Raw genomic sequence first — 26339 nt, 5'->3', positions numbered from 1 at the left:
GGAAAATGTTCAGTGTAGTTGTTCTCTATTCTTAAACTCATCTTCCCAATATTTCTCACTTTTTACTCTCTCATGGCAAGTTCGGGGCCTGATTGTCTAACTGGAACATTAGATGGTCTAGTTCCTTCCATCCTATCAACCAGAGGTTAATACATAGAAAATGGAACCACCACTTAGTCAATTTTTTTTAAAGTTTTATTAAAAATAATTTAATTTTGTTAATCCAGAGTCCAGGGCACAGGCCAAGTGTGGCAAAGGAATGGAGAGAGAGGATGAAGCCCTTGCTGCTGAGATGTGAGGAACAAATCTGACACAGTAGAAACAGCGTCCTCCAACCTTCACCTCAGCAGGAGTCACATACTAAATTTTCCCTTTCTGGATGATCAGTGCTGTGCCATGGTCACAGTGGGCAGAAGAACCCAAGTCCTTTGATTATTTCTGGTAGTGGTTGACTTAGCTGGCTGTGCCTGTAGGACAAAAATGTACTCACAACAAAGAATAAATAAGAAACATTAATTCAATTTTAAAATAACATTACCTTTCTTTCTTACAAAAGTTTTCTTTGGAGGAAAAAAATAAAAAAAGAAGAAGATAAATGATACAATCTCTCTTATTTTTCCAGCCTCAGCTTCAAGCCACTATAATTACTGGAGCGAAGGTAAACAGCAAGCCAAACCAAGCCAGGCATTTGGCTCCCTGTTCTGCTGACTGATGTATTGTTATTTGAAGTGCTACATACCTCATTATTTGCAGTTAATAAAGTAGTATTGTGGGCAGATCTGCAGTGCTCTCAGATCCAAGGAGCAGGTTAAAAAGTGGACTAGCACTTAAAGGTTGTGAAGCAGAGAAAATTATCTGTGAAATTCATAGTGAATAACAATGCATGTCTTCCATCATTGTGTTGCCCCCTGTTTTCTGCTTTTAACCACAGCCAAAACAACACATTCTCTCTTTTTTTTTTTTTTCCCTCTCTATACATATTCACCTTGGCATATTTCTTCATCTAGTTGTGGGATTGTGTTCAAATTTTCACACTGGGACCACAGGGCTAAAGTATCATTTTCGTTCTCTAGGTGAAAATGTCTTTGCAATAAACAGGGAAGGTAAGATTTGCACCTAACTTCAAAGGAGTAAAACATTTTTTTATCAATCTGGAATTTGATAAAAAGTATGCTATAGGACATGGCCTTTCTTTAGTTGTTAGAGAAATCAAAACTTAAATGATTTTCACACAAGATTTTAAGTAAAGGGATTTGATGAAAAGGTTGCAATATGAATTTCAGAGCTTTCCACATCTTAAAAACAAATGGTTTAAAAGAGTAGAACAAACAAATAAGCCCAAGATAACTTTAGTTCATAGGATCCCATGTCTACTGCTGCTGTGGCCAACAGTAATTATCAGAAGACCAATAACAAGGTTGAGTGTGCTGGAAGATGTTTTATTTCCCTCCTTGGCCACTTATAAACTTTCCTCTCTGTCTGTTATGTGCTTTTACACCTTCTGCACTCACAGAGGTGCAGAGTGGGACCAGGACAGTCCTACAGCAGATGTCAGAAGCACCAAGATGCTCACAAGCTCTGTCCCCAGGCAGCACAGTGATCCTCAGGCTTTGACATCCTCTCTACCAGGCTCATCAGTGCTCATTAGCACAGCAGATGAGGGGAGCTTTGCCTCCATTTTTACTCCACACATGTTGCACACTCACTGAGTAGTAAGCTCCAGCAAGTCCAGACGTTTTCAGACTTTGGACCACCAAAATATGTCTTAAAGAAACAAGTTTATAGATGTTACAAGCAATCCAAGTAATGGTTTGTAGCTCACCAAAAATGTTTTAGGCATCCAGGTCATAAAGTTTGAAGCCACCAGATACAGAAGTTTTAAATGGACAAAAGGGATACTAGAAGAAAAGAGGAGGATTTGTGAACCAAATACATAAAAATGCTCTCAGCCATTTCTTTATTTACAGAATATGAGCTTTAGCTAGCTATCTTGCATCTTGTTTGTCCTACAGACCTCCTTTATGGAGAAAAAAATGGGTAAGGCATAGGCAATCAATTAAACAGAACTAAATTAAAGTTGTTGACAAAAAATCCTAATGTGCATTTGATTATTCAGCTTCGATGAAACAAATATTTCAGACAGCATTCAAGCTTCCATTGTTTTTATGGCCAGTATGTTTGCTGTCATGAACTCAATCACAGCACAATAGGAGGTGAGACTAAATGGTTTGACACATAACAAGTAATCATGATAAAAGAATTGACACTCTATGCAGTGCAGAGGCTGTTACATTTTTAAATGCAAAGTTAATTTCGAGATTGATTGAAGTCTTCTGCCTTTCTTCTAGCAATGGAATTAGTGTATTATTGTGGGCCTTCCGCAGCTCTTTGTCTAGTGTGTGGCATCTGCAGTGAGTTCAGCAGTGTTTAAAAATGCATTTAGATTTGAGCTTTAGAATAACCTTTGTGAGTACTTTTCCCCCTTGAAACTTCACAATGAATTTGATATGGGAGACGGAGGAGGAAGAGGGGGAGGAGTTGGCATTAGAGCTTCACAGGATACTGAAGGATTCTGTTTACCCGAGCCCAGGTAAATTGCTGGAGATTTAGCACACAGCTCATGCCATTTGTCTGAGCATGACCTTGAGAGGACACCTTCTTTCTGGTTTGAGGGGGGTAATTTTGTTTCATGCACTTGTCAATCTTGCAGCTATTTCTCCAAAAGCAAGCAAGCGTGCTGAAGGAAATGTATGATAGTGCTGAGAGGTGGCCCTCCAAAGTGTAAGGGTTGATTATTAATTAAGCTGAGACTGCATCCAAAGCTGCAATGCTACAGTACACAGTTATTTCTGTTGTTTTTTGGGGGGTTGTGTGTGCTGGGCTAGCACAGTTCAGATTTTGCACGCAGGATTATTTGCAAACAAAAGCAATCATCTATATGTGACAATCTACAGTGTGTTTGCAAGTCCTCTTGCTAAAGGCAGTGATGAATCCATGCTTGATGGCGGTCTCTGCTGGAACACATCTGTGCTAATCAAGATGATTTTTTTGTCTCTTGGGTAATTCCTATGGTCTTAACTAAATCAGACTTTAGGGCACTTCTAATTGCTTCCCTCGCACTGATTTACAGCTGCAAATGGAAATGGTCTGCTCTAATTCCTCTGTTGAATATCAACAGGTTGTGAAGTGTTTGTGTGAGAGAGGGAGGTGGCATTGTCTGGGTGGCTGGTGCTGGCAGGAGATTAGCTGGAGGCTGCAGGGGCACAGCAACAAGGGAAGTCCCCACCATTGTCCTTGGTATGCAAATGCTCTTATTCATTACCTTAACTCTAGCCTTGCAATTAAAAATAAGAAGAAAGAGACTGGCAATAAATAGTGCAATGTCTAAAATTGTGAGTTACAATACACCCTAAATCTGCTAACCCTTATTAATGAAAACTCAGATTAGCCAAAATCTGCTAACCTTTATTCATGCTGGGAGAACAATTTCTCTGCATTTCCATAGTTTTCCCAAACTGGATGTATTTCCTTGTGCTTCAATTGGCCTATAACAGAGCTACATGCAGAATGAAGATCTTACCACTTCAATGATGTGACCAACAGAAGTTATTCTTTAAGATCTATTCAACTTAATTTTACCACAAATCCTGAGAAACAATCACTGGGAAGCTGAGAATTGAGCCCTGGGAAGGCTCATGGCAGATTAGGAAATCACCAGATCTTATTGCAAGGAGTGCTTCTGCTAGTAACTAAGATTTTTGTTGGATTGATGCACAGTCAGGTGATGTTCACATGACTTCCAGTTTGCCAGGAAGGCAGGACATGGATGTGGACATTTACTGTGGAACAAGTGCATGGCAGCATGGAGTGTTGGGAAATGACCTGAGGTCCCAGCCAGGCACTTCTGGATGTTTTACCCAAACCAAATGATAATAAAAAATAAAATAAATTGAGTTATAAAACAGTCAGAATGTTACTTTCCAAGCTTAGTAAAAAATAAAGTGGAATTAATACTTAAGTTTATGCAGGACGTGTGGTACACTTCACGGGACTAGTCAAACATTTTGTTTTACATTGTTTTAGAGAATGGTTTAAAAAGTTTTCTAATGAAAGACAATTTCAAAGAATTTTTTAAATTCAGGCTTTTTTAAAAAATAAGCTTTGGAATTTTGAGATGCACACTTGGGTATGTTTTCATAACTGCATGATTATTTTTTTCTGAAATGTTATAATAATTCTAATCTAGAACTTAAAAATTGCCGAAACAGCAGTGAATCACTATACCTTATTTGAATGATGTGCTTACTGTGATTCAAATAATTTATTAAAATTTGCTGTAGGGCAAAATGCAGATTATTGTGTTTGAGTTAATGAATACAATTTGGTTTTTGAAACCACTTAATTTTTCACCAGGCAGAAAAGACTGTTTCCAGCTCAGTTCTGCTGGTTTGTGTGTCATGTAGTGAAGAATCAAGTACTGAAAAGAGTTAAAGCAATTTAGGGCTCTATCTTCTTTCTCACTAATGGCATTTTCACTGCAAATCAAGCCTGAACACCATGTGAGTCACCCTACTTCTAAATTTTCTTTAGAAATTCAGTAATGCTGAAGTGAAACCTGTAACTTTCTAGCAACTATAATGGGAGTAGTATTTCACCCCAACTAACCAGGCCAGTGAAACATTGTTGTAATCACTATGTTATGCATAGTTCAGCAGTAATAATCTCAATTACATATAGATAACACTTTTGTCTTCATAAAGACAGCTCTAAGTCTTCAAAAACTGGCAATCTGTATTTACTAGTTTTAAGCTGGTTTATTTTTTGCTTTTGAATTACTTTTATACAATTATCTCTCCCCATAAAAACTCCTTTTTGTGTTCATTGAACATTGAACAGCAATATGTTTTCATTTGAAAAGTCTTAGCATTTCAGATTAAAATAGATTCATTAATGACTCTTTTCCCCCAAATTAATTTAATTTACCTGCCTCTATATAGGCCTTTGTCTTTATTTTATCACTTGGATTTAATTCTAGGGAATTAAATAGGCAAAATATTCAAGACATTTAATGCATAGGGAGAAATTGCAGCACTGTCTACCATTGCAATTGCCTAAAATGCCCAGATTGGAAAGGACCTGGAAAGATCATCTAGTCTCTCCTTCCATGGGAAAGGGAACCCAGATGAGATTATCTGGCCTCCTGTCCAACCACATATTGAAAACCTCCAGGGATGGAGACTCCACCATGTCCCTGGGGAGGTTGTTTCCAGTTAATGATTGTTCTTGCTGTTAACAATATCTTTCTTATATTGACATGAAACCTTTCCCCTGGAGCTTGTACCCATTGTCATTTGCCTTCTCCATTGGCCCCTTGTGAAGAGAAAGACTCCATCCTCTTTCTTTCTGCCCCATAAGTGCTGGAATACTGTGACAGGGTGCTCCCTGAACCTTCTCTTTTCCAGGGACAAAAGAAATATCTCCTTCAATCTTTCCATTAGGGCAGGTGCTCCAGCCCTTTGATCACCTTTGTGGCCCTTCTTTGGGCAGTTTCCAGTCTATCTGTGTCTTTCTTGAATTGTGGTGACCAGAGTTGGGCTGTGCTCCAGGTGCAGCCTGTCGAGCACTGAGCAGCGTGGGATGATCACAGCTCTTGTCTCTGTCGGTATTGCCCTGGGGATGCAGCTCAGATCTGCTTTGCCTTTGTTGCTGCAGAGGAGCCCTGCTGACTCCTGGCTGGGGTGTGACCCACCAGGATCTCCAGCTCCCTTCAGCAAGGCTTTTCCCCAGACCAGAGCCTGGTGTGTGCTGGGCTCATCAGTTATGTCACCCCAAGTGGAAGACTTTGCACTTGCCTGTGTTAAACTTCATGTTGCTCTCCCTCGCCCACTCTCCCAGCCCCGTTCAGGGCTGTCCGTAAGGTGGATCACCCTTCTGCCATGTTCATCTCACCACTTGGGCTTGTGTCACCAGCAAAATTGGTGCTTTCAGTCCCATCAGCCAGTTTACTTAGGAAGATGTTGAACAGCATGGGGCACAGTATCAGTCCCAGGAAACCCCTTTTGGGACCAGCTGATACTTTCCAAGAATGCAATTAATTGGGTAGGTTACAGAAGAGTTATCCCAACTGAGCAAACCAAAAGCATGCTCAGTTACTTCACAGCAGTCATTTCCTCAAGTATTTTGACTTCATGGGTAATGCAGGTTACCTTCTCTCATTTTACCCCCAAGGCTTAGTGCAAAAACTACACAGTGAAGATAAAATATTCAGCAGTTGCTCATTCAGAAAGCACCAGCTGAGGACTTTGTGAAAAAGGGGTCTGTGATCATGTAATTAATGAGAGGAGCAAAATACATATTTATGAGCTGGATGGATTTTGGTGTTTCCTAATTTTTGAGCACTTGTCACTGTAATCTTAATATTTAAAAGATTTCTCCTGCGTGTGTAGCATGTCAGTCAGTGTGGGCAACAGAAGGCATGACTGGCTCCCAAACCTGCTGCTTCTAAGAGCCTACCTGGCTTTTGGGCACCAAGTAACAACCAAAACTGCCTTTTTGTCTCTCCAACAGAAGAGTCAGTCCATGAGGACTATCCTTCCTGATAGAAGGCACAGGGAAAGTTTTATGGATTATTTACCCCATGATCCAACTCACAGAAAGAATTCTGTCTCTTCCCACTCTCGTGCAAGTTATCTTACAGATGTAGGTGATGTTAGGAATTCAGAAATCAGAATTGAAAGGGACTACCTAAAGCATTTCAAAAGGAAATTTGGGGTGGCTGTCACCAGATTTATTTTAATTAATAAACTGAATGGATTTAAATATCCAGTAAATATCCCCTTAGATCTTAATCACTCCAGCTCCCTTTATTTATGCTTGCACATTCTCTGCACAGTGGTTATTTCAGTTGTAGTAAAGGCAAAGTACTAGAAACAGAAAAAACATGCAAATAAAATTCCTGCATGTCCTTCAGAAACTGCCTGTGCAGTCTGTAATTTCTAGGGCAAAGGTTTGATGTCTGATGCTTCAAGTGAAGTTTGAAACCACAACAAACCCTGGCTCCTGTGGAGAAGAAAATGTGTTGAGGAAGTTTGTCCTTTTTAATCAGAGCACCTAAGAAAAAGTGTTAGATCTAAAATATAAAGGTTTTGTCAGAACAGGCTTCTATAAAAAAATCAAGACAGAGGATTTTTCTGAATTTTTAAAATAAGATTTACATTGAAAAAAAAAAAAGATTTTCAAGGTTTCTCTCTCAATTCTACCATCCTGGACAGAGCAGTAAGGAGATTAACTGTTTAACTGGAGATAAGAGAAATGCAGAATCACAATACATACCAACATAACTTTTTTTAAAGTATTCTTATAAAAAAATTTGTTGATAAATAATTGTATTACATTTTCACTTGGAAACAGGACCTGTTCTAGTTTCTGTGATTGTTATGGCACTTTCAGTATTGCCATTCCTCTGTAAAACCGTAGAAAATAAATTAATGAAAAATTGGCTATAACTGCTAGAGCTGGGCCTCCAAACAGAGCATCCCAAAATCAACTTCCTATTACCTCATTGGTTTATTGTGTTGAAATAAACATCACAAGGGCTTTTTCAGAGGATTAAATGTTTTTAAACAAGGACAATTTCAAGGTAAAATCTTGTAAAATATATCAGAACTTTCCCATGCACATGTGCTTGTGAGTGCATATAATGAGTGCAAATATATATATAAAGCCTTCTGGGGAGGTACCATCTCATTAACACCCTTAAATCCTAGAGAGATGAACACATGCCAGTGTTGCAAATTTATCTAAAGGAGAAAATTTATATTATTGTGACAACCTCCACCAAAAGAAGGATTAAAGTCAGAGGCAGTAGCCAGTTACAGTGAACTTTTCCATCAGTTTCAGTAAGTGTCAGGTATGGCTGTGCCTAAGACAATATTATGCATTTGTAAATGTTTGGATCACATATGACATTGTATAGAAACATGGAGGGGGAGGGGGAAGAAAAAATAATCATCACCTGTGTGTGAATGTTTGGTTTCAATCTTTGACCTTCCTTGAACTCATGGCTGCTGAGAGTTTGTAATTTTGTCAGCAGTTTCATTATTTTATGCCTAAAGGTAGACAATTATATTTTGTATTTGAGTTTCAAATATCCTCTGAAAATCAAGTGATTTATTTAAGTGCTTTGCTGTGAACTTAGTCCAATTCTGTTACTCAGGCTGGAATATGTTGGCTACTATTCTTCAAAAGTTTGTCTCAGAATTAATAGGCATATGCAAACAGGCATATTTTGATCTGCTCAGTTTTTGTGTTCCTGCTTCTTTTAATAGGTACTCAAACATCACATACAACCTTTTGTCCATCTCCTTCTCCACAGGAGGATATTTATAAATGGTTTCACCTTTAATATGGCCCTGCTTTCCTATTTTAGAGAACAGAAATGACTTATCAGCCTGGTAGCAGATCCCTATTTTGTCTGCCTCCCATAATCCATCAGGAGAGGGTTAAGAAAAGGACCAGTTATCTCATAGCAGTCAAATTCTTTGTACATCATTGAGTTTTACATTGAACATCTCTGTGTGCTGTCAGCTGCAGAGAAAGAAGATTACACTGTGTGTCTGCTACATGAATACCCTGTAAATACTGCTTTGGTGCAAAAGGCAGATTTCTAATCAGCTATGAAATAAACAGAAACTGCTGGTCATTTTAGCATTCAAATAGCCAAATTTGGTTGCTTTAATGCACAACAGCAATTTACTTCATGTGTTAACAGAAAGCTAATAGCACAACAGCCAAAATATCCAAAGGAGTAAAACAAACCCTACAAATGAAAGAGGTTATGAAAATCTTTAAGAGCAGTCCTTCATACTGGGCTGCTTACCAGCATTTAAAGTGCAAACAGTTCTTTTTTGAATCTATAAATGGTTTTGAATCACTGACCCCCAAGCTGGGGATGCAAATAGTAACCATTCTTGAACGTATGTTGTCACCCAAAGCATGTCTGTGTACAGGAATATGTGAGGCTCTAGTACATTCCAGAGGAGAAAAAAATCTGAATTAGGGTGGTGGTGGTTTCTTGTAGGATGCTCCTGTATCTTTTTAGAAATGACAGGCATCTTTATGAAGTGATACAACACTCACAGAGTCACAGCAAATGTGCAGATTGCTCATTCTGCTGCTGGTGGGGATTGTAATAGTATAGCCTGCATGGGGCTTTTTTTTCACAGCCAGACACAGAAACAAATTCAAACTTCATAATTAGGGCATAACCCAAATCCCAGGCTCTTAAAAACCTCTATTTAACTCTGCTGTTTATTATGTTTCCCCAAGGACTCAATACTGATCGATAGCAGAAATTTGAATGCTGGCCATGGGGGGCTTTTACAAATAATGGCCCTTGTAAAGTCCATAGTGCAGCAAACAACCTTAGTACCACAGATCATCACTTAAGTAATTCCTACATTTAGAATGTGCCCCTTTCCTGTGGCACTTGGAAGTATTATGATTTAAAAATTGGTGTAGACCCTTAGTAAGAGGCTGGACTATTTTAAATGTCAGAGAGAAAATATCAACCTCTGTATATAGTGGTCAGGTTTGGTAAGTGAAAATGATACAGCAGAGAGACAGCCATCATGATGAGTTTATGCCATCTCAGTTTAATACAAAAAAAAATCTCACATCACGAGTTATTCTTTGACAGTTTTTTTGTTATTTCTTCCATTTTCATTTCAATTCAGGGAGAGTCTTCAAATTTTTAAGATACCTTGGTTGCCCTCCATTTCTTATGCAACACTGGTAGCATCACAAGGGTCTGCTTACAAATGGGAATGCTGTCCTGCCTAGTGAATGCAATGCTCTGTTTCGGGGCACAGGATTTCGTTCACTTCCCAGCTATGTTAGTGGCCTGCTTGTGACCACATGACAAGGATGCAGCTCCTAAACAATAGGTCTAAGTCAGTGTCTTTACATTAAATGGGTGAAAAATGAAGCTTAGTTATTGTGGTTTCAATTCTGATCCACATTCTTTAAAGAATGAAAACTGCAAAGGCTAGTGACTCTGAAGGAAAACTATATTTTTCTTAGGTATGCAGTCTCTCCTGCTGTTGCTAATTAGAATTCTACATGTACTTTCAAAATTGTACTTCAAATCTTGGGCATGGAATTTTATTCCAGCTTAGCCTATAAGGAAAAAAATGGCTTTGAAGTCTTAACTAGGATATTTCAAGAGGGAAAGAAGGAAACAATTCTTTCATTCTTGATATCTGGCATCCTTTCTTTTTTTTTTTTGTCTGAGCTTTGAATTACTGTTGTTGGGTTGGGTTTTTTTATTTCTCTTTTAATGAAAGTGTTGTGGGGGGGAAAAAGGGAGTCCTTTCTAGTACATGACATAAAAGAAATAATAAGTGAAACAGAATTTAGCTGGAAGAAATGAAAACTCTTTTGGTCTTAGATTTCTCTGGCTTTAGCTTTCCATCATGGCAAGTCTCTAGCTTAGCCTGGGCAATAGAAGTCGCATTAGAGTTTGCTTTTCCTAAATCCATTTGTGAAAACACTTGTTTCTCAACTGGTATAAAATTTAACTACCCATTTTTCTTCTACACCTATTAATTTTTTTTTTCCTTGTAGAGTTATTTGTTAGCGACTGAGGTCTTAGATTTTCCAGTCAAGCCTTCTCTCAGACAAAGATGTACACTGACAATAAAGATCAGGGGTGTCATGTGAAAATAATTTACATTTTACACACACTTAAAATTATTTTTTCTTTTCAGGTTAATAAAAAAAAACATAGCTTTTAAATAATACATAACCTCTGACCATGGGACTGATTGCAATCTATGCTGGCTTCAGGCTTGGAGTCAACTGCAGGTCTGGAGCCTTGTTTTGTATTTTCAAAGCAGTAAGCATCCCATTTTCCACAGTAGCATATAGGAACACTGGCTCCTCAGCTTTGGTCTGTTCAACCACAGATAAGCAAGTCATTCCAACTTAAACTAATAAGAAGTTGAATTGTTGCCAAAAGATGTGTTAAAAGTACAATAGCAAGTCTAAAAATCAAAATACATCATTCATTCCCTCTGGAACGGATTCCTGATGCTCAAAGGCTTCATTTCAATCCCAAAGCAAATATGAGAAACTTTGAATAGCTGTGTACCATCTTTTGAAGTTATTTTTATTTAAAAAAAGGAAGGAAACTTTTCTTACTATATTGTATCCTCAAATCTTATTAATCAATAAAGCCTTAAAGTGGCAAGTCAGTCACATCCTCCTGCTAGGGTAAATGATGGTTTAAACCTTTTCTAAAAATTGCTTCCTTTTTTCCTCTCTTCTCCATCATAACATTTGTTTTGTTACAGGCTGCAAATGTGCTTTTCTGACTGCACTTTGTCACCCACAGATTCCACTGCACAGTGGGTGGAGAGCTGGGGATTTGTGTTCTGTTTTCATGCAGAGCTGTGCATTAAAAAATGTGCTGCTGCTGTTGTGTTGGGAGCAGAACATCTTACACAAACAGATAAATGAAAATCTTTCTAATCTAAATAAAACTAAATAAACCAACTTGATTGCTTTCTATTCAGAAAATTATAATGCAAAGGGGGAAAAAAGAAGAAAAAAAAGGAAAATATCTTAAATCTCTGGTGGTACCTATGCATGGATGTTTGGTTATGGTTCCATTTATCATAAACTAAAGTCTTGTGCTTTAATGAGGAGACAAGAGGCATCAATTGTGCCCCTTGTTATTAGTTCAACTTTTCATTATGAGTAATTCTGACCTGTGTAATGAAATCAGATTATGTGTGAAAAATGAAGCAGTGCTGTACTGAAATGCAGTGTGAAGGTCAAATGTGGATTTGTAGCTGTGGGAAACAACTGTAGCTGTGAGACAACTCTTTTTCAAATAGACTGAGCAAAACATTTCTGATTCTGAAATACAATTCAAGAGGGAGATAAAAGGAACAAGGAAAGAGAGGTATGGCTTGAACACCCAAAAAGAGAAGGAATTGAAAAATGCCATTTCCTAGGACAACCTATGGCACAGAACCTGATTCCAGTCACTAACTCATCTTCTGTTTTGTTTTGTGTACACAGGGAATTACAATACTCATCAAGGGTCTGGGTCAGGCCCCTAGTGCTGTGAATGAAAACACATCCACTGCCTGTAGTGGTAACTCATCATTCAGGGCTTCCAGAGGTTCATGCTTATTTATAAGCAGATTGTTCCTGGATTCATTTGTATTATTTAGAGGTGAAAAATGTCACACTGATGCTTAGGAAATGAAATTATATGACAATATTTGCTCTGCATTTAAATGTTTAAATTCTGTGTGGTGCACTTTAAGTGAAACACAGACATTCTGGGAATGATTATGGCATTAATCAAATGCTCTCCATATGATTGTTATGGATGGTATGGTATGGATTTAATACATTTAAAACAAAGTTTTGAGAGTTTGCTTTTTCTTTCTTTTCCAAAATTTTAATTTTGCGAAAGGGCAAGAAACATTAAAAAAAACCAGAATTGAATATTGTTGAGTGTAATTGAAAAGAGCAAAGTCAATAAAGAACAAAATGTATTTATAAATAACTATTTAAGGATGAAAATGTTTAAAATATGCAAGTGTTACCAAGAATTATCTAGCTTGTGGTCCAAATAGTCACCCTCTGGGAGATTGATGCTTCTATTCAAAAAAATGCCACATTCTAAATGCACTCTCAACAAAGACTGCAGGTCATTTCAAATTTAGAGAAAAGAATTACATAGTTCAGAAATTGTTCCAAAAGGATGGAGCAAGCATGACTGGAATGGAAAACTCTGGGTCTGGGAACATGTGTCCTGCAGACCATGAGGAACAAGGTCTCAGATACAAATCTAGGTCCTGGATTGTCCTTTGTTTGTAAACCCAGGAAAGGACAATTCCCATTTTGTCCTTTCCCAGTTTGTCCCATAACTCACATCCCTCTGCCTGCCAAGGCTTTGCTGCAATCCTCCTGCTCTGCCCCCACTTTGGAAAGGTTTGTGGGGCTGCCTCCCTTCTTCCAAGTGTGATTCATTACAGGCTTATGTTGGGATACCCCAGTATCAGTGGGAGAATAAATCCCACAAAAGGTCAAAGTTTCATCTGTTTCCCATCAAAGTTGGAAAAATATGCCTCTTAGAAGGGGATGTTGATTCTGATAAGTCATCAATGACTGAAGTGTTTTATTTTTACCAGCGTTGATGTCTCAATTTATTTCATATTTTCAATGGACTATCTTAACTGCTTCCCTTGCACTCCAACAAACTCATCTTTTTCCATTCATTAGGGGTTTATTATGTTTTGCAGAAGCAGGTATGAGAGTACAAGATTATTTCCTATTTAGTGGTTTGTGTTGTTAAACCAATGCTGACTTTCAGTGTGGAATTAGTTTTTGTCTCTCCAGCTGGAATATTAGTTTAATTTGTGAGGGACTTTGACATCTTTTAGATGATATGAAATGTATAAAATTGAGTTTTATTATGCAGATAAGCAGAATAGACCCTAAAAATGCTTTCACACAATCCCACATGACTTCATGTGTTAATATGAGGAACTTGTAAATTGTCAGCACTAACAAAATATTTTGCTGAGCTGCCTCTTTAGGCCAGTTATGCATTAGTGAGATAATAATTTTTGGTCTATAAATACAACTCAATGTAAAGAAGTATCTATGTCACTAGATATCGCTGCAGCAGTGACATCTCCTTATTGAAATTATTGGTTTAAAGATGATGTTCCTGATTTTAATCTGAAATAAGATCAAAATAAAAAAAACGTAATCGGGAAATGATTGCTGCTCTTGATCATGTTTCTGTCCCCAGAGTAAATCAAAACACAGTTTACTAGGGAAAGAGGAACATCATGGATTTGAGGGTGTTGGGAGCTTTTCCAATTTTTTAATTAAAGTGTAGGGAGTCACACTTAAAGTTTCAGGAGACAGTGGGAGAAGAGGATCGTGGGCTGCTCCATTCCACACAGCTTACACCTCTTCACGGAGGGATGCTGCTTTCCAGCAGAGACTTTGCTTATGCAAAATCTTGCCTTTCCCTGATCTGAGCTTCTCTGTTTGGTCTGAAATGGACGACTCTCTATCAGGATATCTGATTAATTGTATATCATAATGTCTGAGGCAGCTGTAGACTTCAGTTAGCTGTCACTTATCCAAGTTTACCCAAAACTGAATAGCAACTCCTCTGGCAACTAATCCTTTATTATATTAGCTCAAAATGAAACACTGCTGAAGAAGGGATCTGAAATTTGCCTCACTCTGACAAAGTTCAATTAGCTGGTTTATTTGTTTGCACGCTGTGTTGTGTTGTATGCTTTACCAAAAAGATGAATGACAAGTTGGAGGTCTTCATCTTGGCTCTGATCTCTCCAAAAAGGCTGTTTCCCTTTCCAGAGGCAGAAACACCAGATCTCAGGTGTCAGGTGAAGCAGGGGTCAGGGGCTGCAAACAGAGATCTACTGCAAGGGTAGAGAAGGAGAGGTGCTTGGGAAGAGGAGGCCTGCCTGCCTGCTGCAAGGGCACTGAGCTATAGAGGTTTGCCCGTGCATCCAGAGCTGTGTGTCAGGGCTGGGTTGACCCAGCAAGGGCCTGAAAGTCACCCTTTGTAAAAATCTTAATCCCACCATTGCTGAGTGTTCACTATATGATGAGTAGTTACTGCATTGGGGGTTAGTATTTTGTGCTGTCATAGAAATCAGCCTTGAAGAATTGGAACCTTTTGCTGTCTCTGCTCATCTTGGTGAACAGGTGGTCCCTTTCCTCACAAGGCTCTGGCTGCCCAGGTATCCATCACATTCACCTTCAGGGTGAATTTTAAGTCTAAGCTGCCTAGCTCAGAGATGCAACCATCTGCCTTTTGCAGCGAGAGGTGATGGATAGCTGCCTTCACATATTCCCTTGTGGATTGGATTCTGGTTCCATATCCCAGGTCAGCTGGAGGAAGGCTTCAGCCCAAAAGGGCACAGGGGTGTTACAGAAGCCCAGGGCTGTTGTAACAGCAGCAGATACAGCAAGTTAGAGGCTGTTGATGTGTTTGAGAATGAGGTGGTCCCCAATGGAGCTGACTCTGAACTTGACATCTCACAAGGCTTTCTCAAGTGTAATGGAATGCATTTCTCTCAGTACTCAGATTATTTCTTTTACAAGAACTGACTGAGAACCCCATGAAAATGGGTCCCTTTGGCCAGAAAGCAGCCCACTTGTCTCCATTTTATTGATTCATACTCAACAGTATGAATCAATATACTCAATATACTCAACAGTGCAAGGCCTAGAGTCACCGAGTCTTGGCAGTGCTTGCAGAGGCTGACCCATATGGTCCCTGGCAGCCCTAAAAAGTAAAGTTGGTATGGCCCACCTACTCCAGCCTTTTGGGATTATGTAACCTCAGGTCCACAGCTCTGTGGAAGCTTCTGGGACCAAAAATTGCTAATCCTGCATGAAATGCTGGAGTATAATAGTTCTTTGAGACGTCCTAGTCCAGTGCTTCTTGTACAGTGACCATAACAGAGCAGTGTTGGGGAGGAAGAGGACTGTAGGGTGAAGGCTCTGTTTTACTGAATGCAGAGTCCTTATCTCACAGAATTCATCTATTCCCATAAGTCAGCAACCAGCAAAATGCTTCTCCATTCTTTTTTTTATCAGGCATCAGTTGGTGTTTAAATGATTATAAGCATGTTATGAAAATTGATCTGTGCTCAACTTGCTTTATAGTTGGAACTAAATCAGTATTGATTTTATATTTTTGTATTAAATTATATATCACAGCTTTAAAGTGCCAAATGTATGAATAAATAGAAACCAATTTGAAAGCAGTTTGTGGCACATGTTCTTCCAGAAGGTGGCAGTTGGGGAGCTCATACTACTGCATGGTACTTTCAGACTACTACAGTGTGAACCCTTTGTGTAGGGGAAATAAGATTATGACAGACCAGAAAGGGGTCACTACACCTCTACTCACCACCACTCACATGTTTGAATTGGGAGTTGCATCAGAATCTTGTTCTGAACTCTTCTAATGGTATGAATGCTTTTTTCCACAAGAAAAAAAATCAGACTATTTAAGATATCTGTGTATATTTATTTAAGATAGCTATATATTTTTTTTTCTATGCATATATATATACACACACATAAATATAAATGAAAAAAGCAAAAAGTCTGCAGAGGGAAGAGATAGGAAACCAAGACAAAGCAGAGTGGGGTAGGTCTAAGTGGCTGAAATCCAGAGAGGAGGCTGATGTGGCAGTTAGGTTTGGGTTGAAATACTCCAGTGTAAGGCTGTAGAACTTGTGCCACAGAGCAGAAATATGCCCAGTGATCAAAAATTGTCAGAACAAACTGGGAAATAAACAGGGGAAGAGAGGGAGACTGTGGTGGTGATAGAAGCAAATTCCTGCACAATTTTTAAAATGAGAGGGTTTTTTAGACTGATATTTGAAACTATAGGAGAGTTTGTTTGAAGTGATGACTTGGCATGTGTGAGAAGGTGGGTAGGAGCTCCCAAAAGCTGAAAAGCTGGAGCATGCTGAGGTCAGAAAGAATTTTGCAGCTGTTGCAGGCCACTTGGTGATAATATATTGGCATAGTCTGGCTTTTCTTTTTCCTGAGCATCATTTTGAGTGAGCCATGAAACACTTGCAGCTTGACAAGTATGGCTGCTCTTTCCTGGAGCAACAGCTGATCACGTTTTCTCAAGAATGTCATTCAAAAAATTGGAAAATGCAACTTTTCGTTTTGGGGAGGAGAGGGCACAGAGGGGGAAATTTGACTAAAGGGGGGTGTTTAATTCTAAATGAAACCAAAAAGGTTGCTATTTCCAAAAGAATGAACTGTATATTTAGGAATTGAGATTCAACTTTGTCTCTTCTAGGTTAGTTTTCTTGAACACTTTAAACTACAAACAATTGAGAATATACCTGTTTCACAAGTAATTATGAAAGGTCCAGCAGAATAGTCTGTGCTTTGTATCAAAAAGAGAAAAATGCATTTCAGTGGCCATTTCCTGGTCCTGGTATCTGGAAATATGAAATACTAAGTTTTGACAGAAATTTCTAGTTAAGTAAGAATGTTGTACATTTATGTGCACTGGAAATCAGAAAACAGTCTTGCTTCTGATGAGCAGCCTTGATGTTACTGCACTGTTAAGGTCAGTTTTGAGAACAGACTTTACAAACAAAACTTTATTAGCAGACCTGTCAAGTCAGCAGCACTAATTTCAAATTCTGGTTGCATTTGTGCTCCCTCTTTATTAAGAACAATTATAATTAATGGTTTCTGTGAGAGACTCTTCATTTTAACTTTAAACCTTCACAGGAATCTCCAGAAGAGAGCAACTGATCTCAGTTCTATGAAATTTAATTGGCTTTAACACGGTTCCTGCAAATAAAATAGAAAAGTAATGTATCAGTAGGTGTCCTCCCTTGTTGCTTTCTCCTGTTACAGCGATCCCACATTGGACTGTGAGAGCAATTTGATTCACAAGTAAATCAGGAACACTTTCTTAAAGGGTGGTTTATGAGGTGCAGCACTGCTGCAGAAAGTAGCTTTGATTAGTGAGTAGTTGACATCCTTCCCTGAAAAACCACGTGTTAGAGAGCATTTTACAGTATTTCAGGTGGAGAAATTAAAAGGCTATTGATCTCTTGTTCGTTAACGATGTTATTACACTTTTGCTACACTGGCTGCCTAATACCCTGTCAAGATTCACCCTCGCTGCCTGTCATACAGCTGCATGCTTTCCAGCACCAGCCCTGTAGGATAATACAACATTTTTTTACTTTCTGTCTTAAACTGTTATGAAATCTTGTCCTGTGATATTTGCACTTATCTAGAAGCAGTTGCATATCAGCACTTAGTGAGAGATTCCCTAGACACACTTGAGTTGTACAAATGTTAAGGCCCCACACTTACAGTAAATATTCCAACACTCATACAGTATTAATAATACAAATTCATAATATTTATAATATATCCCAGGGGAGATGAAGGGAGGTTCGCCTGAGTGCATTGCACATCATATCAAAAAGATTTGGCAACAGCTGCTTTTTTCCCTAGCTCGTGGCTGCTGATGGATGCTGCTGCTCTTGGAGACAGTGCTGTCTGACATCAGGTAATAGATGTGCTGCTGGAGAGCTACAGCATCCCACGGGCCACAGGGAGCCTCGTGGCAAAGCCATTCGGTGTGATACAACACAAGCACAGGTCATTAACACTGCAGGAATAGCAGCTGCAGGAAAGCCAGTACACCCAGTGCCAAACCTGATGATGACTTTGCCACTGAAAGTTCACTGGGAGGAAGCGGTGAGTGAGTCACACCTGTTGGAAAATACTGTGTCATTTTGATTTCCCCAAGATAAATTGCACATTGATCAATGACAAATCAGTCACTTCTGAGAGCAAAATCTCAGTGACCAGATGCTGCATTTTTATCCTGAGTTCTATTACATGAGTCCAAACCTCAGCTCTGCTGCCTTTATATTTTAAAAATAGTAAAGACAGGGTATCCAGGGAAAAGCCCCATCAAGCAGTTAGGATTAGGGTTTATGGGAACGATCCTAAATGGAGTTAGGGATTCAATCTTTTGAAAATCCTATCTTAAGACTACATGAGGTTTCAGCTTCCAAAGGACAGTATGTTCATAAACATTCAGAGCATCTGCTAGGTGACCCAGCAGAAGACAGTGGTCTGTATAAGCACAAGTACAGTGCAAATTCATTTTAAAATGGTAAACTTCTTTTTTCAGTTTGCAAGAAGGGGTTTTGTTCAGGATAGCAACATTAATTCTGGCTTTCTCTAACTTTTGACTAAAAAATCTCATTCAAAATGTTTTATTCAAGAAATATTTTAAAATAAAAGTGTTCTGCTAACTCAAATCAGGTTGGCTGCGTGCTAGTTCTTAGCCTTGATGCAGGCTAAAACTCAAGGATGTCTTATTAAGCTCACCTGCAGGCAGTTTTAGATATTTTTAGCTTTTTTCCTGTTGAGTACCTCATCTTCCTTCTAATCTCCCCATAATGCACTAGTATGTGCTTTCTAAGCAAATGGGGCCTAGGTTAAGATTTTATTTGATAATGGTTAGGATGCAGCAGCTGAGGGGCTTTGTTTTGGTAGATTTTAACCAAAGATACATCTTTGAATCACACAGTCTGTGATATTTAATTACTTGGAATAATTGTAAACAATAGGACACCTATAAGTAACTGTAGGTCTTGGGATATCAATGAAATGGTAATTTTAGTAATATGTCACTCTGTATAAGCAGCAGAGGTAAGAACTAAACCAGTGCCTTCATAGTACCTTGTGACTGTGCTCACATGAGTTGCATCGCTGAGATGCAATAGGTCACTCTTCTGTATTAAAATTACATTTGCATTTTGGTAGAGATTTAAGGAAATATATAAAATATATTTCTATGTAGCTTGATGCTGTGTAACTATTTTTCATGTAACTCTGGAGGAGAGTAGATCGATTTGGGTGTTGCTGTTGAGAGGGTGTAGATTTCTTTGGGAGTCACAAAATACAGCAATTTTTCCAAAATATCAGTGAGTGTACAGCTGCCATCGGAACTGATTGAAGCTGACCAAAGGGGTTATGTTTGTTTGAGTTTGGTGCAAAGAGCCTGCAAATTTCTATTTGATCACCCTCCTAAAAAATGAGCATAAGCATGTGTTGATGCTTATAAACTGTGTATAAATTTTTAAAAAGGGGATAAAGCATATAAACATGGTCTTTTTCCATTCTCTGAAGGGATGAGACCTGATTCACTTATCCAACTCATTTTTTAGTGAGACTTTGGACATGGGGAAGGAAAGGGGGAAAATAGTTTCCACTGGTGAAGACAAGGATGCTGATGCTGTTTTTACTCTGTTGCACAGTGGGTAGAGCTCCATTTCTGCTGTGTTTGAAGGACAGGTTTCAGAGAAAAGGGATGAGCATTCTTTTTGCCCGGACCATTATGACACAGTGGTTCACAAGTGTGGAGGTTGGGAACCTCCCTTGGAAGTCCACTGCCTAAATCCCATAAGCAGGAGTGCAGCAGATCCTACTCCTATAAGCAGAAACTTGGCTGTTCTTTTTGACTGTGCTGGTGGGGGGTGGGAAATAAAGGTGATGAGAACATTAAAAATAAAAATCCAAACTGAACTGTAGAAAGATGATGTTTGTAGCCCCTACTATATGCATATGTATGTGTGCCATCACAGGTCACCAAATGATTATTTAAACAGAGAGTTGTAAAAGAAAAACCTGTACCTGGATTTTATCATAGTGATGGTCCTGAAAATGCTTTTATATCTCTTCAGATTTATCACTGGAAAAGTCCCTTTGCTCTCATTTTGTGCTAGTCTTGGGGCTCAGCTCTTAATGCAGCCCTATAAAAACACAAACCTGTAATACATGCCTGATTTTAGCTGTAAAAAGGCTTTTGTCACTACAGTGGCCTGCCTTTGCTGAAAGTCTGCTTTGCCTCTGCTTTCTCAGTGTGTAATTACTTGAGGATCTACAGGTAAGACTTTTCAGTACTTAAATAACTACTACATGAAAACTCCATGGTGAGGCCTTTCATAAATCAGAGGAGGCTTTGGTGCAATTGATTTGATGATGCAGTTCACTCTGGGGGCTGTGAATGATGGAGTCTAATGAAGAATATTGAAAAAGTTACAGAACTTCCTCTCGCTCTGTGTGCTTTCTGTTTTGAGGCTAATGCTTGAATGGTAGAAACAATCAAATTATTAAATCCCACACCTTTCATTTTTATTTACAATACATATTTCTTCATTTCAAAACACAACCTTTGCCCACATTTTTTCTTTTGGTAGTGCAAAAATTATGATTTCTGACTAACCATTATAGGTTTTTATTTACCTAAATTTTTTTCTCATGCATTTATTGCAAAAAAAATATGCAAAAATTCAGTGTAGAACTTTGCTGTATTGAGGGTGTTCATAAAAGAACATACTGCTCAGAGATGCTTTGGCTCCTGTTACTTGTTTTCCTTTCCTCTTCCCTCTCTTGCAAGGAGGTCTTGGGGCTTGCCTAAGTTTTGCATTGCTCTGTGAGGGTAACATTTAAGCCCTGTCGTGGATGCATTGCAGCAGAATGGCAAACAGCAAACACTTTTCTATATGGCATTTTAGGATGAAATTCTCTGAAGGCCTCTGGGTTTTCTCTGTTTAGAGAGAGAAAGCACAGTGTTATTCAGTTTTCCCACAGTGTATCAGTGAAGCCCTTTCTGTGAAGGACAGGGCTCAGTAAGCCTTCCAGCAGCAAAGCTTTCGTTTAGTGAATGTGGTTCTTTTTGATGTCTGTCAGTCTTTTTGGAATTATATGTCTGGATTTAAGTAAAATATAAGTAATGTTAACCTGTATTTCTTCCTTTAGTCAAAAGACTCATATTTCTTTCAATCCTTCCTTTGTTGTTTTTGTGAGTTTTTTTTGTTTGTTTGTTTGTTTTTTTCCTAAGATAGAAGAAAAGACTAAGGCGGTCTTATTCTGATTTGGCTGAAGAAATCTTTAGATAGCAGTGTTAAGATTATGGCACAAAGGCAAATGCCATTGCACTCATACTGCTTTTATACAGCAATCACATTGTACCAGAAATAATAATCTCTTGGTAAGCTAATTTCAAAATGATGATAATGACATTGATCTCCTTTCTAAAGTGCTTTGAGATTTACTGATGAATGTCTCGATGCAAGAAATAGATATAAATTATCATCAAAAGCATTCATGTACAGAAATTCCAAGGAAAATTATCAGAAAATTTAGGTTCCAAAGTTTAATACTGCTATGGAAATTCTGTCTTCTGCCATTACCATCACTAAAGAGTGAAAATGAAGATGAAAATATGCAAGGCCAGCAAAGTAACCCTATGTATGAGCCCCCCCTGCTGCCTCTGGCTGCCATTACCTGGCAAGCCCCTTCCCATGATCACTCATTTAGGAGCTTCAAGGAGAAGCAAAGGGGTCACAGTGGGTGGAATGAGGATCAAATTCATTCAAGAGAGAAGTCAAATTAGGAAAGGGTACTTTTTTATTCCTTCAACCAAAACTCTAAAATATATTTCCAAGAAAGGAATGTCTGAAAAACTTTATTAAAACTAATAATATTGGGCTTTTTTCAAAGGTGTAACTGTTATTTTCAGAATTTCATCAAATGTAAAGTAGTATTAAAATTATGCAGGACCCTTTGAATTTTTTAAATGTTGACAGAAAATTTTAATTTCTTTGTCTTTAAAAATAACCTCTGCTAGGACTTTTAATGCTGTTTCTGATAGGAACAATTTGGAAATGCAAGTGTAAGGATTTATAGTGCTGCAACCTTGCAGCTTCTTTGTTCATTTTCACCTGCTCAGCAGGAGAGGAGAGTGGAGTGAGTGCTACAGCAGGAAGTGTAGCACATTATACCTTTTGTGTAAAAGTATCAATATCAAGGCAAGACAGCAAAGGATCAGGTCCCCTGAAAAGGTCCCCTGATCAGGTCCCCTGAAAAGACACTGCACCAAAAGTTGTGCTCCTTTGAGTAGGAGATGGGTTGCCCACAGAAATTATCTTTCAGACTAGATTTAAAATTTGGAATCTGTGGCTAGAAATAAGACTATGACACATGCTGCAGTTCTGTTCTGGATGTGCTGTTTTATAACTGATGCCAGTATGAGCCACAGTACAAGTGTAAATGCTCTGTTCTGGTAATTCTGCGGAATTAATATTTGTATTTTTGCTTTCCTGGTTTATTTCCCAATATATGGTGGGAAAAATAATTTCTCATAAAGGAAATTGGGAGGAATCCTACTTATAAATATATCTGTGTGTCTTTCTGCTCTGGTATCTAACATCTGTCCTCTGATGTGGCATGAATAAACTCCTGTAGAAGAGCTAGAAATGAACAAACATACTTGGATGGGCAGAGAATAATGGAAAACCAGTGGAAGGAGAAAAATACAGAGCTAGGTTGCCCACTACTGCAACTAATGAGCTGCAGTGTTAACAGTGTAGAGATAATGATGGCTGATTTGGGGAGGAAGATGAAACTGGGAAGAAGTTACAGGAACTAAAGCAAAGAGCAGTGCTTAATGCCAGCAGCCTGAAGGTTTCTTTTCTGGAAAACTTATTCTGAACTGCTGTGTCATTCCCTGAAAGCTGGAGACTTTACATGGATTTTAGAGACTTTGGGATTCACTGAGAGGGCTGTGGGAGAACAAGGTAAAGCTTTTTCAGGGATTATATTTAAAATAATAATTTTTTAAAAAGAGTTATGTAAGGTTATGTTCTCAGAGGGACTATATAGAGATTGAAGGCAAAACATATGCTGTTAAACTGTGAAAGTGATTATATTATACCCACCTAAAATAACCCTGGAAATGCTGTTTTAGAGTAGACTTTGCATTTGCTTTTAAAGAAATGTGTAGGTTTGCTCTAAATTGTTAAATTTGCTGTATACTAGCCTGAAAGCTGCTGAACTTCACCAGTGTATGAAGGTGTGGGAATGGCCTCCAAGATGAAAAGGACATTATGGGTTTTCTCTGAAAGTCATTGGTAATATTGTCAAGAGTTTTGTGGGCTTTGGCTTAGACTAATCTGTTGTTTATAAAAGAAAATGATGGCTATTTTTTGGCAAAATTTAACATTCCTGTTTTTGGGAACCCTTTCATGGCTTTACTAACGTGGCTACAGAGAATGAGGCTACGGTTCTATAATCTCCTCCAGATGTATGTGCTGAAAGGCTTGAAATTCTTATGCTGTGGAACATGTGGCAATATAGTGTCAAGCTGGTTTATGTAAAACTTTTAGCAATTTGGGAATCCATCACTAATTCTTTAAGAAAACTCCTTGAAGGCTACAGTTGACCTTGGATTTATAACTGTCATGTTTTTGACATTCTCTTTCTTATTAAAGGTGTATATTCACTTTGCACTGTCTTCATCATAAATACAAGATGAGATTGATGAGATCTATCCATGAATTCCAACTTTTTCATGACACATCTTGGCACATCTCCTGTCCCATCTCTAGCCTGTGCTTTTCATATTAAGTAACAATGTGAACGTGCACAAAAGCAGTCAACTTGCAGACATACAAGGGGAATTTGGTCTTTCCAGATAATAGAGTTTAACCTTTTGATTTCTTAATGTGATTCCTTTCAGGGATGCAAAGAGGTGATATTTCTATTTGACATACAGAAAGTCATTAGAACTTGAACTTCTGAACAGGAAACAACACAAACAAGGGACACAATATAAAGACCATAAAAAAATAATACTGCAGTCAAAAAAAGGCAGGATATCATCCTTATTTTAGACAAATCCTGAAATAAAAACCATAATTTATTGACATTCTTGATCACACTGCAGAATGTGAAGGATGCTTCTGGTGTGTGTTTAGCAAAGGATTATGGTTACAGTTGCTCTGGTTTATTCAATCAGCCATTTTTCCTTCCTGACCTGTCAATAAACACTTTGTTGCAAAAGCTGATGGAAAGTGAACACTGTGCTGTTAGCGAGCTGGACGTTCTAATAGTGGCACAACCCAACAGACTGCTGGCCAAATAAAATGCTGTTGTTTGCCTTCCTCTTGGGTGAAATAAGGAAATCTTGGCTGAACTGAGCACAAAGAATGTGAGTGTAGGGAAATTGCTTTTATGTCAGCTCAATTCACCTATTGTCATTTTTCTGCAAAGAGTTAAACGAGGCCTTTAGAGGAGGGAAAGGGGAAATGGAAGAAGGGAAATCAAGTACAGCCTGGAAGAGGTCCTTGGTGATACCTGGGTGCTTTTAATTAGGGAAGGCCTCTAGCCTGGCTCTACCCAGCCTGGCAATAATCTATAATGTGCCTTAATCTATATCCATGTAAAATCATGTAAATGTGGTGTGGCATGAGAGTGGGGGAGCTGCCAGAAGTGGCCAGTCCTTAGTGAAAGGGACCCCGAGAGTCTGTTGCAGCTTTGCATCTCACAGATAGAAAATTGTATGAAGGGGCAGGCAAGGCCAAACATGCACAGACACCTGTATTGATTTACCCCCTTGGTGAGTAAATACTGTTCTCATAAATGTGGTAGGGTGCTTTTTTTTCATTCATCAAAGAAGTTTCTAAAATGTGCAGAGCTGATAGCTGCTGCTCTGACACCCAGACTAGCCATGGGCTGTGAAAACCCGGGTGATTAAGTGAGGACACTTAAATTGCTATAGCACTTCTGTTATATTTAATTTTAGGGAATCTCACTCAATGAGTTGTAATTTTTTTAGAGAAAAAGGGATGTTGTCCTCCCTCTGCCTCAACTGCCACCGAAACAAAACAAAAAATGTTTAATTCTGCAAATTATTTTTATAAAATAAAGAGAAAAGAGAGAAAATACATAAAGAAAATATTATCTAAAGAGAATATATACATAAATAGAAAATTATATCCATTAAGGATGTAATACCATAGCACTAATCCTGCCATTGGACCCTGGGGCAGAACACAAAGTCTGTGTCTGTTCAGAACCACAGGATAAAAGTTGAAAAGTATCATGAGTTTTTTTATTTATAGCTTGCACATAAGAGATTTATTTTTTTTCTCCCCCCAGTTTGGACTCTTTATCTCAGGGCTTTTGGCTTTGGCGAGCCAGCCAAGCTCTGCCTGAGCTGAATGCTGGGTGTTGCATGTGTGCATAAGCACGCAGCAAAAGCTTAGTTATTGTCTATATTATCTCTGTGCACTGGGCTGTGATTTTTCATTTCAGAGCTCTGTCACAAATTGGTGTGCTTGAACTGGTGACACAAAGGAAAGGATTTGGACACATATTGGCATGGGTTTCATTAGCCACTGCACTGCCCTGGTCTGAGCTGGTTTTACAGATAAATCCTGTATTCTTGCCCCAGAAGTAAGCAACAGAATAATTCTTTAGGGGTGTATTTTGTGTAATCCCCATATGGGAACAGTCACATCTTATTTCATTTTACAACAGCCGTTTTGTTCTGCTAAATGCTTTCTTTTCCAGAGAGGTGTGAAGGGCGAAAATAGCTTTTCTTTGGTTTTTAACCTATGCTACATGGCTATGTCAAGTTATAGAAACACTCAATACATTTGCAAGCCACAAACCATGTGCTGGTTTATCTGCAACTTCACTAGCCATTGTTTTGGTGCCTTTCAGTTTCCTTAATTTCAGTAAAAGAGAAGGGCTCCTCATATCTTGTAGTATTTTTTCAGGTGGGCTAAGTGAAAGGTCGATATCACGAAAGGAGGTTTGCCAACATGGGGCAGGTCAGGCTAGCTGAGCCTCCTGATAGACGAAGAACAGAAAAGGCATCTTGACATTATAGTTCTGCCTGCCCGAATCTG

General features: G+C 38.6%; 1 protein-coding gene across 1 annotated transcript in view; it reads left to right on the top strand.

The window, feature by feature from the left end:
• PTPRN2 (protein tyrosine phosphatase receptor type N2) overlaps positions 1-26339 on the top strand; it is a 636316-nt gene that overhangs the window by 444069 nt on the left and 165908 nt on the right. The gene's annotated exons all lie outside the window — the stretch shown is intronic.

Source organism: Vidua chalybeata, chromosome 1 (genome assembly GCF_026979565.1).
Source record: "Vidua chalybeata isolate OUT-0048 chromosome 1, bVidCha1 merged haplotype, whole genome shotgun sequence".
NCBI lineage: Eukaryota > Metazoa > Chordata > Aves > Passeriformes > Viduidae > Vidua > Vidua chalybeata.
This window is presented reverse-complemented; position numbering and strand designations above follow the sequence as displayed.